This window comes from Pantherophis guttatus, chromosome 13 (assembly GCF_059756535.1).
Source record: "Pantherophis guttatus breed Tessera chromosome 13, ASM5975653v1, whole genome shotgun sequence".
Taxonomy (NCBI): Eukaryota; Metazoa; Chordata; class Lepidosauria; order Squamata; family Colubridae; genus Pantherophis; species Pantherophis guttatus.
Window position 1 is genome coordinate 24,618,916 of NC_142075.1, and position 14,486 is coordinate 24,633,401.

General features: G+C 46.5%; 1 protein-coding gene across 6 annotated transcripts in view; it reads right to left on the reverse strand.

The window, feature by feature from the left end:
• The window catches only part of APBA2 (amyloid beta precursor protein binding family A member 2), a 60,196-nt gene that overhangs the window by 41,995 nt on the left and 3,715 nt on the right, over positions 1 to 14,486 (reverse strand). Inside the window, exon 1 of one of the 6 annotated variants that reach the window (XM_087878299.1) lies at positions 4,816 to 5,072. The exons of 4 other annotated variants lie outside the window; for them this stretch is intronic. The gene's annotated coding sequence lies outside the window, so the exon portion shown is untranslated. Of the gene's footprint in view, positions 1 to 4,815; positions 5,073 to 14,486 lie in introns of those variants that run through there. One more of the 6 variants, XM_034409417.3, reaches the window with a different exon arrangement.

Here is a 14,486-nt window from a genome sequence, read left to right on the forward strand (position 1 = left end):
CCAGACACCAACGTTGCTCTTTTGACGGCTGAAAACCTCCCAACACAACGGGGCACCTCTGCCAAGGTGAGATTCTCCTGCGTGTTGAAGGCGCACTCAAGTGAGAAGAATGAATCCAAGGTTTCCAGAAGAAGTCATGGCATTACATATTCATTCAAACAAGCTGGGGGGTGCACACAATGACAAGCTTTCTTCCTCTGCCTGCTGATTTCCATGGAAACCATAAAAAAAATACCCCAGAAAGATTGAAGCCCCCGGAAAAAAAAGGGGTGGAGGAATAAGAAAGCCTCTAAAAAAAAACTATTGGGAGTTTCCAAGTTCAAGTCCCGCTGCTTCGCCTTCTGTAGAGGGAGCTTCTGTTAAGATTTTCTTCTTATCCTTTCTTGGTTGACACCTTTTGCAATGTTTGATTTTTGGGGATATTGAACGAATCGCTTTCTCTCCCCACAGCTGAGTCCTTGGAACTGTTGGGCTCCGATGTCTCCATCACGGCCTTTCCCTGTGGAACGGTTAAGGGATATTGGCACCCACCTCCAACCCAGGCACTGAAAACTCCACTTAACGAGGGCAGAAAGAACCTAAAAATTGAGACGCCCTAATCCAAGAACCAGAGATCAAAAGCAATCCGTCTCTCTGCCAAGCAGGAGAAAATAGCTCCAGAAGGTAGCCTGGGTTTACTGTAGTTACTAGAAATAGGATGGAGCATCAGAGAAAGAGGCAAAATGTTGTCATTTTGCCTCCCACAAATTAAAACACTTTTAACGTCAGAATTACAACAAGGTAGAGCCTGAATTGCTACCTCACACTCTCGGCATGCTTGGCTTGGTTTCCTAATGTTTGAACGGGACGGGTGCTGTTTGAGAGATGAAGAGGGACAGTTCCCTCAAACTACAAGTCCCAGAATTCTTTGGACGGGCAAGACTAATATCACAATAATCAGGGTTATTGATTGAGCCGGGCAATTTACAATCACAATTGGAACCGGGACATTCATTGTTAAGTGAATGCAGTCATTAAGTGAGCCGTCTCTGATTTTATCATCTTTTTGCCACTGTTTTTAAGGTCCATGGCAGTGGTGATCATGTGACCTTGGGATGCTGAGCAAGTCATAAATAGGTGCCAGTTGCCCAGTGCCCAAATTTTGAGCATCTGACTGCAGGGATTCTGTGACAGTGATAAAAGCAAAAACTGGTTGCAAGTCACATTTTCCAGCAATGTTATAACTTTGAACTGTTGTTAAGTGAACAGCCGTATCCTCGAGGGAGGATATCTGTGTCATGACTCTAACATTTCTGACTAGCGGTGCTAGATAATTGAACGCTGTTCTATTTAAAAAAAAAATCCTTGCAGTCAGAGATCTAGCTGATAAGGAAAAGAGTGGCCATATAGACTTTTTCTTGATTTGCTAACTTTCTATAAACGTGGGAGTTTTGGTTGAAGAAGTCCCCAACTGCCTGGAGTCACGGGGAGCTGGGTGACATATAAATGTAATAAATATATAAGCATCCCGTTTGCAGACTGCTGACTCTACAGCAATATTTCTCAACTTAAGAAGTTTGGACTTCAGTTCCCAGAATTCCCCAGCCAGCATTATTTATTAATATTATAATTTAAAGGGAAACGTCACTCTGAAAAGCTTCAACAAAGCCACTCAGGCTGAATGCCTAATCATTTATACAACCAAATAAATGGGAATGGATTTGCAGATTAGCGCAACGTGTCCAAACTTCCAACTTTAGCTGAAGCACCTAACAGCGTGTCGGGGTAAAGAACCTGAAATGACTCAGCTTCGGAAAGGTGCAATTTCACACCTTCGGCACAGGGATGTTTTGGGTGCGTTCTCTTTAGCACATCTTCGCGGGAACGATTTGTAAGGATAAACAGATCTTTACATAGACCTGTTTTTGGAAAAACGGATGGAAGGCGAGCTTTTGGTTCCTTCATCGTTTAAGAGGAGGACGGAGGAAAGGATTCTGGAGTCCTGCAAGTGGGACATTCATGGAATCCTAGGGCTGGGAGGGTCCTTTTGAGGTCTTCTAGTCCAACCCCCTGCCCAAGCCAGGAGTCCTTACTCCATCCTGGACAATATATGTTGAATTTAAATTCTGGGAGCTGAAGTCCACACGTTTTAAAATATCTGAGATGTTGAAATATTGTTCTAGACCCGTGATGGTGAACCTATGGCATGCGTGCCAGAGGTGGCACGCAGAGCCCTTTCTGTGGGCACATGCGCCGTCACCAGCTGGTCTTTTGGTTTCTGCTGTGTGCATGCGTGCCAGCCAGCTGATCTTTGCATGCGCCTGTTCTGCCCCATCTACAGACCCCAAAGAACGCAGCACACCCAAAATCTATACAAAGCTTATTTTACTCAAATAACTCAGTCCTTTTCAACCAAAGGCTGTTAATAAACTTCCTTAACAGCCTACAAGAATTCTAAGATAAGGTAATCACAGTCTAAAGCCCAGAAGCAATTTTGCAGAGAATCCAGACGCGAAGGAGAGTGAACTAAAGTTGTTCCCTACAGCTTGCTGCAATCGGTGTTCCTCTTTAAATAGGCTAAGGGAGTGGCCAATTAGCCCCAAGCCTTACTCTTGAGGAGACCTCCTCCTGAGGAGCCACTCCTGCCTTTTGGCAGCTCTGCGTGCCCGTGCATCGAGAAGAGGCTCCTCCCCTTCTCCCTCTTCACTTAAGGGAGCTTCTGGAGGTTCTGAAGGAGGCCCTGGCTGAATCCCTGCCTCTGGCACCACATCTTCTCCAGCCTCCTCACTGTCCGACTCGAGCGTCAGCGGCACAGACTGCTGGCGCACCACCATACCAGCCTCCTCGTTGTCGGAATCAGCTACAATTTGCACAGGCCGCTGACGGGCCACAACAGCGCCAGAGCACTGGAACCCCAAAGATCAGTTGGCCAGTGCACGCATGCCTGGTCTTTGGGTTTTTGGCGCTCCGGCACACATGTGCACATGCACGCGCATTCCGGTTTGGGCACTCTGTGCCAAAAAGGTTCTCCATCACTGTTCTAGATTATCACCTTTGTCTTGTCCTGGTTCCATTTCCATCATTCTTACTAGTGGTGGGAGCAGAGTAACCCACTTGGATTTCCCACATACGAGCCTGAAAGTTCAGTTAAGACCAGGCATTGAGTTCAACCATCCAACATGCCTTCAATGGCATTCCAAATTATTAGACAAATTTCTAACTGGCTGGAGGGAAAAAAATATCCATGCGGTTACAGCTATCTGCACCAGTACAGCTCTGGGAAAGATGCTGACTTTCTTGAACTGTTTGGCCCATTGCAAGAAGCATCAGCAAAAACTGAAAGGAGGAAAATAAACAAAAATAAAGAAATGAAATAAATCAAAAGATTGGGGCAGCATATTACAGGAAGCTCTCACCTGCGTTGAGGTTCCTCAAAGCTCACTTTGTTTCTCTCTCAACCGCATTCGAAGATTTTCTAAAGTGCAATCAATACCCAGCATTAACCAACTGAAGAGCAGCTGCCAATTCTAAATAGGATCAAAAGCCATCACCTTGCTAGCCTTCCATCAGATTCAACAGATCATATCAGACGAGACTTAAATAAGCAAGGGAAGGTTTAAGAGCCCGGTCCTGTCCATTCCCATTAAGAAAAGAAGTCCTTAATGGGAATGATAGCAGTGTTCCAATACTTGAGGGGCTCCTACAAAGATGAGGGGGTCAAACTATTCTCCAAAGCACCTGAAAGCAGGACAAGAAACCATGGATGGAAACTAACCAAGGAGAGAAGCAACTTAGAAATAATAAGAAATTTCCTAACAATGAGAGCAATCAATCAATGGAACAGAAGTTGCTTTCAGAAGACGTGGGTGCTCCATCACTGGAGGCTTCCAAAAAGAGACTGGACAACCATTTGTCTGAAACGGTATAGGATCTCCTGCTCGAGCAGAGGATTGGACTAGAAGACCTCCAAAGTCCCTTCCAACTCTATTATTCTATGTTCTATGTCTAGCAAGAGCCAGGAGATTGTAAGAAGAACCAAGAGAAGGCATCCATCATTTGGGGGAAAGGTGGACTTTGCAAGCAAGATCAAGATTGGGAAAGAAAAATCTCCTCTCCTATGTGCAATTTCTCACCAATGCCCTTATGGCACTTGGCATGGCTAGTTGTGTGCTAGGCATTGGTCTCAGTCTTGGTATTCCTTATCTGTAAAACAAGGATGCCTATGGACTGGTTTAGACCAGATCTTCAAGATGCTTGGGCAGCTTATTGCTTTTGGGCAAAAGTTATCTGCAGTAAATACATTGTGGGTTTAGATTTGAGAAGGCCCTAAGGCAAAGTTTCTCAACTTTGGTGCCAGGCGCACAAGACCAGGTCCACATGTGAAGGTTCAGTTTGACTACTTTATTGCTAAAAGCCTCTATACAGGAATCTTCTCATGGCCAGCACCTGGTTAGTTAGATAAGGGGTCAATGGCAGTCAAGGGAGGTTGGAGTTAGTTCATTTGTGGCCACATAGGGATTCTAGGCTGATCCCTCTTTTCACCCACTCCCCTGCCTCTGCCAGTCACTTCACAAGGCATCTCTTTTTCCTTTCCCAGAATTCCCCCCTCCCACAAGGCCTGGCAGAAATCCCAGAAAAGACCCCCCTAAACAAATCTAAGCCTAAATATGGGGGGGGGGGTTTCTCCCAGCCACCTATCAACTCTCACTCCCCTGCTGTGTTTAACTCCCTGCAAACATCCCTTCCCTCCCTCCCTCCTCTCATCTTGCAGTATAAGGATCTGCAAATACAGCAGAAGGTCTTTGCTGCTTCCCCCAAAGTGAGGGCATCACATACCTGGGGTGCCCTCTTTTGAGATGATGGCGTGAAGCAGAGGCTGGTCTCTTTCTGATGTGCTCTAACAGAACCAAAGAGCAAAACCAGTGAAGACCCCAGGCGGAAACCCACTTCCAGCAGAGACGCAGCAAAGGGAGGGTTAAACGTCCATTTTGGCAGCCACCCAGCGTGCTGCCTTGTTGTCTTGCAGAAGTATCTGGAAGCTAAATTCGGAGAGCCGAAGACGCTTTCTGAATGAATAAGTGGCTCTCCAATCTGCCAAGAGGTTGGCCAGCCAACGGTGGAAGGGCTGCCTTGGCAGACGGCAAAGCGTTTTCCAGCAAAGATTGCTTGAGGAGATTGCTGGGAGAAGAAAATTCCAAGCTTCTGCCATGATTAGGGAGAGAGAGAGGGGGGGAGAAAAAAAGGGAGCCTGGAGGATTGGGAATCGCCCAGCGTGACAAGAGTTTCAAGGGGAAAAAAGTGCAAGAAAAATGAGTGTTATCTGACCAGAGAGAGGAAGGGAATTAGACAGCCAGCTTCAGTGGTGGTATTTAGCCGGTTCAGACTGATTCCAGCGAACCGGTAGCAGCGACTGCGGGTGGACCTGCCCACCTGCCCTGGCATAATACCATCCTATTTAAGTTTTTGAGGCTGGGTGCGTGCATGGAGGGTGCATGTGTGCGCACGGCGAACCGGTGGTAAAAATATGTGAAACCCACCTCTGGCCAGCTTGCAAACCACAGCTGTCCTTGCAGCAATGCCCTGTAGCTTGTCAAGGACTGGCCATCAGCTTGGAGAAGCTTCAACTGTTTGATGGACCACCATCTTAAAAGTTCTGATCTCCCAACACCTCCCCAATTCGCACTAAAGCTTCATCAACCCACACCCTGTGAATGCTTCCCCCATCTGTCCCTCTTCCTTCCCCCAACTTCACAATGCAACACACCAACACTTCACACAACACACCCTTTCCCCAGGTCAACCAGAAGGAGCTGGGCCACACGTCTCGGCTCAGCCAATGTTGTAGCCTTTTTGCCCCCTGTAAGGAACTAGACAAGTTTTCTTTCTCTCGGTTTTTCTTCCTCTTCTTCTTCTTATCTCTGCTTTCTTCTACTGTTTTTTTTTAAGCTGATATTTTGAAGGGGAAGAAGATGCCAAAAAGACTTCAAGACCAGCTTTAAAAAAATCAGAATATGCATCTCAGTGCTGCAGAGTTACTCAAAAGCTTCCCGTGGCTTTGGAGAAGCAGAATGAGAAGGTCTTCCTGTTGCGGAGAATCTAATTTGGAATACGGTGATCGATAAGCATAATGAAGCAAAGAAATAGCTTAATGCATCACTAAACACTCTGCATGCTGATAAAACTTATACATATTCATTCGTTATGATTTTCGGGCCTGTTACTTGTTTCACACGGATAGGAATTCCCAAATTCTATTAAGATCTCCCCAAAATCTCTAATTATGAAGTAGAGGAGCCAGGAACCCTGGTCTGGTGGAGAGATGAATGACCATCTCTCCACCAGACCAGTTAAGCAGTGGTGAGCTTTTTATCCAAAGCCAGCAAATAACATTGAATGGAAGCAGATGAGTGCAAAAACCCACCCTCCATATGGCCCCTGGTGACCCAGGTTGTCACTTCAGTGTAAACTCCAGAAGTTTCAACCGTGAGTGAGCCAAACAACCTGAAATTCACTCCTCCTTCAAACTAGTTTGCTATCTACAACTGTGTAAGTACTGATCTGCAGAATTTAATCTTTATTACTCGCAGGGCTGGTTCCTGTAAGGAGAATAGAGCCGGTGCTGTTGTCTCCTTTGTAGACCAGTGTTTCCCAACTTCATCAACTTGAAGATGTGTGGACTTCCCCTCCCAGAATTCTCAAGGCAGCATTGCTCCTTCCCTATCTGCCCATCTCCAAATATTCCGCAGGTAGTCCTTGACTTATGACCAATTTGTTGAATGACAGTGGAAAGTTACAACGGACTTGGAAAAAATGACTTACGACCTGAATTCACACGAACAACCGTTGCAACACCCTTGTGGTTACGTGCTCACAATTCGGCAACTTGGCAACCAGCTCTCATGTACAACTGGTTGTAGCATCTTGCAGTCACACAATTGCAGGCTGGCTCCCTGATTTGCAACCTTTTCTGCCAATTCTGGCAAAATACGCCCATTGGGGATGCTGGATTTGGTTAATGATCACCGCTATAAAAATTGTTGTAAAATTGACTTGTGATGGAAATTAGGTTCACGGAAATGTTGTTGTTAAGTCGAGGACTACTTATATAGAACAAGAGCTGCACACAGTCACAAACACACAGAGATACATTCACATCACCCCTTCTGTAGCTCTCTTCCACCAGAGCCCTAAATGCATCATCTGTTATATTATTAGAGTCTGTTAAGATTTACAAGGAGCTGTTGCTCCAGAGCCCTTTGGGGGGGAACGGAGGTGGGGTGGGCTGGGAAGGCGCTCCAATTTGTCATGCAAACGAGACTCCCTTGCCTGCAGATTGAAGCTCTTCATCATTTATTTTGGAAGGGGAGGTGTCAAGTCATCACGACAAGGGAGATTTATCCCACGCTGCTCTTGGGCAGAGCTTTCCCTTACCCTAAGATATATAACACCTCGGGGTCAAGAAATATCACACACAGACACACATCCCAGCTGACCCCAAAGGGCACGAAAATGACAGAGACTGTATATCGGCCATGGAGCAATCCAGCTACTTAACGGGCGAAGGAAAATCACGGATCTGCTGGTAGATCTAGGCCCCTGTTGGCCAGACAAAGGGGGTCCTTGTGGTGGAATGTAGTCTGGATTCCCAGAAGGGAGGGAGGGGCTGCATTCCAGAGGGTCAAGAGACAGCAAAGTCAAAGTTGGGCAACAGAGAGCTAAGATAGCTCCTCCCTAGAGGTTCCCAGAGTGTGGGGTCCTTGGGTGGATTTCTGGCAGATGTTTCATGACCCAGCTAGGTCACCTCATCAGTACTAGAAGGATGTGGGGATTGCAGAGTGGAGAAGGAGATGGAACAGAAGAGGAGGAGGAGGAGGAGGAGGCGGCGATGACAGCAGGCTCCTTGGTGCTCTCTGAGCTTGATGGTTTTCTTGCAAAATGTTTCATGACCAAACTAGGTAACATCATCACTGATGATGCACTGATGATATTATCTAGTTTGGTCATGAAATGTCTGCAAGAAAACCACCAAGCTCAGAGAGCACCAAGGAGCCCACAGTTCAACCCTGAGCATCCAATGATGTTGCTTTAATTTGGCAAGATTTCTGCCTAGAGGTGAGGAACAATAAAGGAAACTGGGTAGAAGAAACTCGGCATGCTTTTCTTAGTTTTTTTGGGGGGGGGCTTGCACCCTTAAGTCATGCTGAACTCCTAGGGGTGTTTCCTTTCGAAATAAGACAGACTTGCTTTGCCCTGTATTCTAACATGGTTTTCTTGGAAGACTAGCCTAAACCCCTGGCAGTTGCATGGCAAGACAGTTGGCTAAAACTTTAACGGCTACACCCCACTGCCTTTAGACTCAACTAAAGATAGACAAATTAAGAGGGAAACATGTCTCCATCTGGAAACGTAGTCCTTCTCCTTTGTGTATCTCAGTGTCGGGAGTACCTACAGGTTTTGCTGTCATCCAGGCCTTTTTTACAAGTCCCCACTTTGCTGGCATTTCAAGGTTGAAACGACCTTTTCCCCATCTGTATACATTTAAAGTGCAAGAACAATTTCTCTATTTTAAGATATCTTAGCAGGAACCTATTCCTGAGAATAGGCTGAGATGAAGTGGGGAACAGCTGATTCTGGACCACAGAGCCTCTTGACCTTCAAGCATGGTGGATGGTGGAGAAACTGGCCACCGCAGTTCATCCACAGGTTGCTCCTCCAGGGAGTAAGTGGAATCAAATCAGCTACTCCAATTAACTCTTTCTGGACAAGCTGCTTGCTCTGTCCTTCAAAGAGGAAGCAGGGATCCCATCCAGAGATGGACCACAATGATCCAGGGGGACCTCTTCTTCATCTCTCTTCTGGAGAAGTGAGGAGAAGAGACTGGACAGTCGCTTGTCTGAAATGGTACAGGGTCTCCTGCTTGAGCGGGGGGTTGGATTAGAAGACCTGCAGGATCTCTTCTAGCTCTATTCTGATTGCGTGCTTGGAGTCCTTTCAGAAGAGAAAGTGGACACTCAGCACCGCCCGATACTGATGATTCTCCCTCCCTTCTCCTGGCCAGTTGAGATTAAAAATCCACACTGTTAAGGATTTGAATTGCCAGAGATGGTAGGAGAGAATTACTATTCAGCTCCGCAAGGGGGAAAAAAATAATAAAAGCTTAACGTTGGAAAGATGAGGATTTATAAAGAACTGTTCCCCAGCGATATCGCGCAAACGTTGCCTTGGCAGATTCTAAATCCTGCTGTCTAAGTAATCTCTCTAAACCTCCGAACCCAGCAGTGAAGGCACAGGCGATATATCTCGCCCCAACTTTTTCTCTGAAACGATTCGATAAAGCCCGAAATCAGAGCATGCACACAAACACACACAAACAGACATACACACACAGAGACACTCCCTAAAAGAAGACTGTTGCTGGGGAAAGACAGGGAAGTGGCAGAGCAGAGTGAGATCCAGGCTGGAGACACCTTCTGAGTGGCTCTTACAGGCAGAGGTCCACCATGGATTGGCTCCAGGAGGAGGCTACAACTCAACATACATGGTCTTCATGCCCCAGCTTCTAGGACATGCACAAAGGGGTCCTGAGAAGAGACCGAGAAGGTAAAAGCTGCCATGCGCCATTGGAAATGAGGTCATGATGCTTGTTGTGGTGGCCTTCAGAGGTGGCTTCTGAAGGACGCCTCTGATCTTGCAACTCTACTCACCCCCAATGCCGGAGTTGTTAAGGGGCCAGGAAGTTCCACCACCTAAGAAAACGGGGTGCTCCTCCACATTGTATTCTCTGGCCCTTCAATCCGCATGCAAAGAGAACTGGCTGCATAACCAAGGATCTGACACCATCCGGACAGCCGCTTCTCAAAGGCCTATGAACTTCCTTACTCATCAGCAACCACCAACCACAGGAGTCAACTTTCCCTGGGAGAGGATGTGAGCTCTGTGGCCAAAACAGGCCACAGACCCCACAGACGCTCCTGGAACCCTCCTTTATAGTTGCAGGGTATAATACACAGAAGCTGAAAGTCTTGCAAATCTTCTCTCTGCCTTCTATGACCCGCAAGAGAATCAAGGCAAGGAATCTTGAGTTTCTTTCTTACTGTTTCCTCTATTTCAGGGCCAAGACCGGATTGATACAACACTCCTTCCTTCCTTCCTTCCTTCCTTCCTTCCTTCCTTCCTTCCTTCCTTCCTTCCTTTCCTTCCCTCCCTCCCTCCCTCCCTCCCTCCCTGCCTTCTTCCCTCCCTCCCTCCCTTCCTTCCTTCTTCCCTCCCTCCCTTTCTTCCGTGATCATCCTGATCCAAGCAAATCATTCTGAGATCTTGCCATGCCAACCCAAGTCGTTCATTCCAGGTCCTCCCCATCCACACAAACGGGTTGAGGTGAGTTTTTCCTGCACTGCCAAAGAGAGGACTGGAGCATGGCTATTCTTCCCAGGAGTTAAATAATCGTAATAATGTTTTTGGGGTTGAAAACATTTCTAATTAGTTCAGTTGTTAGCAGATGGCTCCAGTTACATCGAATGGAGAGGAGGGGGGCGAACACGGCCAGAAAAATGCTCATCGAAGACATTCTAATGGAGAGACCTATTTACTGTAATACCAAAGTATTAAAAAAAAAAAAATGAATGCATCGCTCCTTTTGACAAGTGCATAAAGCTTCATCAAAAGCAGATTTTTTTTTTGTCTCATCCATATATCTCCTCGTAGAAATTGTACTGTTTATGTTGAATGGGGCTTAAGATGCATATTTGAGAATCTAAACACAGCCAGCCTGTGAGTAACCAGGCATAGCATTTGCTGGTTTTACATTCCCAACACAGCAGGCCTAGTTCTTTTCTTTAAAAAAAAATATATTAATGTTGTTTTAGAAACAACATTAGAAATCTGCATTTCTAAGAAAGAAAGGGCTGCAAAATCTGTTCTTAGATTACACACATATACATACACGTATACATTACACACACTCTCTCTCATAACTTGCATGAATTTGAAACGGATTATTTTTGTACCAGGAAAACGAAAAAGCACCAGCAGAAATCTCTTGCCTTTAAAGCATTATAGGGCACATGAAATTTCTTTTGCTGTTTACATTTGCAGCTATTTTGCTTTGATCTTTTTTTTCCCCCCAAAAGAAAAGCAGAAAGATTAGAGTGCTGGGCAAAATGATTGTTGCAAATCGTACCGGTGGCCCTTGACTTACCATCCTTTGTTTAGCGACTGTTCCAAGTGACCAGGGCACTGAAAAAAAACTGCCCATGGTGGACCACCACCCTTTGCAAACCTTGATCTAAAACGAGCTTAAGGGGCACAACGCTTTGATTAAAAGTGGAAATAAAGCGAAGCCGAAGGAAGAAGTCATTGAATCTGAATGGGCTTCCCCTTTTTGCCCCTGACCTGCAGATTTCCTTAATCAAATGTTGGGGACTAGAAACCCAGCCGGGGTGAAAGCTGAGGGTCTCATTGTGAAGGGAAGCAGGTGCAAAAAGGAGACGGCGGACGTGTGTATGTTGGCAGGAGACCCCTGGGGAAAGGAACAAAGCACTTTCCGTCTCTCTCTCTCTCTCTCTCTCACACACGGGCCATCTCTGCCAGCAAATCAGGCTTTGCCTCCCATTTTTTTCCGCACACACACCAAGAGAGGAGGGAGACATTGTTGTGACTTCCCAGGTGCCGACCCTAGCATCAATTCGCTTGGCTGACAAAATATAAACCAAGCCTCTCCTAAAACCTCCCATTGATTATCTGCCTGCTTTTAAGTGTGGGAGGGGGGGAGGCTGAATTAGCTCCCACGCAAGATTCAATGCTTACCCTTCCACCCCATCCCACGTCCCCCCCCCCCACCGCTCAGTGCATCTTCCTTCTGCTGGCCAATCGAAAGGTTTGGGATATTTTTATGGAGAAGAGACACCAGCACACCGCATTGCATGCGAAGCCCCAGCTCTCCATTCGAAATCAACCGGGAGCAGCTAATGGGAGAGACGTTGCTCTGCCTGGAACCTGCTGTGCAGCTGCTCATCTCAGCAAACCCTCCTGGACAAGAGGACAATATTCCGAGTTGGTGGAGTTGTTGAAGGTTATTTGCATCCTTCCTTCCTTCCTTCCTTCCTTCCTTGCTTCCTTCCTCTCTCATCCGTCTTCCTCTCTCTCCCTTCCTTCCTTCCTTCTTTCCCTCTCTCGTCTTCCTTCCTTCCTTCCTTCCTTCCTTCCTTCCTCCCTTCCTTCCTTCCTTCCTTCCTTCCTTCCTCCCTTCTTTCCTTCCTTCCTTCCTCTCTTGTCCATCTTCCTTCCTTCCTCTCTCTCCCCACCTTCCTTCCTTTCTTCCCTTCCTTCCTTCCTTCCTTCCTTCCTTCTTTCCCTCTCTCATCTTCCTTCCTTCCTTCCTTCCTCCCTTCTTTCCTTCCTTCCTTCCTCTCTTGTCCATCTTCCTTCCTTCCTCTCTCTCCCCAGCTTCCTTCCTTTCTTCCCTTCCTTCCTTCCTTCCTTCCTTCCTTCCTTCCTTCCTTCCTTCTTTCCCACTCTCGTTCATCTTCCTTCCTTCCTTCCTTGATCCTAACATTTCACTATTATTCTATTTTCTACTTAATTGTTCCTTGCATCCCACTCTTCATACCAAATTAATAATAACTAACTACCGTCACTACCAGCTTGGTTGTTCAGTAGCAACAGCTTCAGATCTTCCAGTTGGTTCAGCTGGAAGAGTTGAATCTGTAAACCTGCCAGGGTCTTCCCTGGATTGCAGAGGATTTCATCAGCTCCTCGTTTCAGAAAAAGGCAGCACGAAGCCCAGGAGAAATCCCTGCTCTGTTTGCAAAAATCCCAGCTTTGATCCCGGAGTGGGGTTACTTAAAACAGGGGTCTCCACTTGGCCACTTTAAGACCTGGTTGATGGTTGGGGAATTCTGGGAGTTGAAGTCCACACGTCTTGAAGTGGCCAAGGTTGGAAACCCCGACTCAAAAAAAGAAAGAAAGAAAGAAAGAAAGAAAGAAAGAAAGAAAGGACAACCTTGGTATTCCATCATCAGGATGCTGCGGCCTCCCATTCAGTATTCAAAGGCTCTCACCTCCAAGTACAGACATGCAGGATTTGGCTGTCAAACAAATATAACGTTGTCAGATAATTACTAAATCTTGGGGAAGAAAGAATGCCCTTCCTTTTGATATTGTTCAGCCACTGAAGGTCAAGTCATACGTTATGTCCTTGCAAAGTGTCACTTCCACCAATGGCTCTAATTGCCCTGGCCGCCCAACCGTCTTATCTTCAGAGTTACGCTGCAGCTTCAGCCTCTAAAACGTTGATGGGAAGGAGCAAGCTAGCAAGATAATCAATGGGGTCAACCAATTTGCCTTAATTGCAGGAAGCACATCTGCCCCACCCCCACCCCCCATTAGCCGGTCTTCACATGAACAAACTGCAAAACAGCTAACCTGGTGCCCTTGAGGTTCTCCAGGCCTGGTCCTCTCCTAGAGAGGACACCAGGCTGTTGCACGACACGGAGGGAGAAGCTCAGGGCCCTGGGCGGATTCACATCATTTCATGCTGTCCATCAAATGGCCTCTGATCTTTCAGAAGCGAACTTGACAGGGTATTCTTCACCAAAATGACAAGCCAGTTTGCATCCCAAGCATTGACCCAACAAAAAATGACCGCTTGATAGCTCAAACGAAAGCAGAGCACAATCCTTTAACCATCCAGATAGTCCTTGACTTGCAACCTTTCATTGACTTGCAACCTTTCACCGCCCTGAGTCCGAAAGGAGAAGGGCGGTATAGAAATTTGAATAAATGAAATGAAATGAAATGAAAGTTACAACAACGCTGAAAAAAGCGACCGATGACCAATCCTCGCACTTACGACATTGACACTCCATGATCAAAATTCAAGCGCTTGGATCCGGCACGTATTTCTAGCATCCCGGCTTACGTGATTGTCTTTTGGGATCTTCCGACAAGCAAAGTCAATGGAGAAAGCTGGGTTCATTTAACGACCAGATGATTCACTTAACAATTGCAGGGATTCCTTAACAACAACAACAGGTCTCAAATTGGCACAATTCACTTAACAACCGGCTCGCTTTGCAACGGAAACACTGGTCGCCTAATTGTGGTCGCAAGTCGTGGGCGACCTGTATTAAAGGGAGGCTTCAAAATGTGTCTGAGTAATCCACCGCCCCGCCCTTCTCCTATGATGGACCAATCCACTCTCTTCACCTGCTCTTCGATCCTGTCAATCAATGGTACCTTCAGCCTGCCACTTAGCTGCACTTAAACTAAGTTTTTTTCCTCTCTCCTCTCTCTCTCTCTCTCTCTCTCTCTCTCTCTCTCTCTCTCTCTCTCTCTCCCTGAGCTTTTGCACTAATGCTAGTGCAAGCATTGCCAAACCTGACCGCAGCCATGTCTGCCACTCCAGAAGAATACCATTTAATCACAACAACACCTTAATTGGAAAGGAGACATTTATTACTCCAGAAATTGAGCGCCAGGTAGATAAGGGGCCAGACCTCAGAATGCAA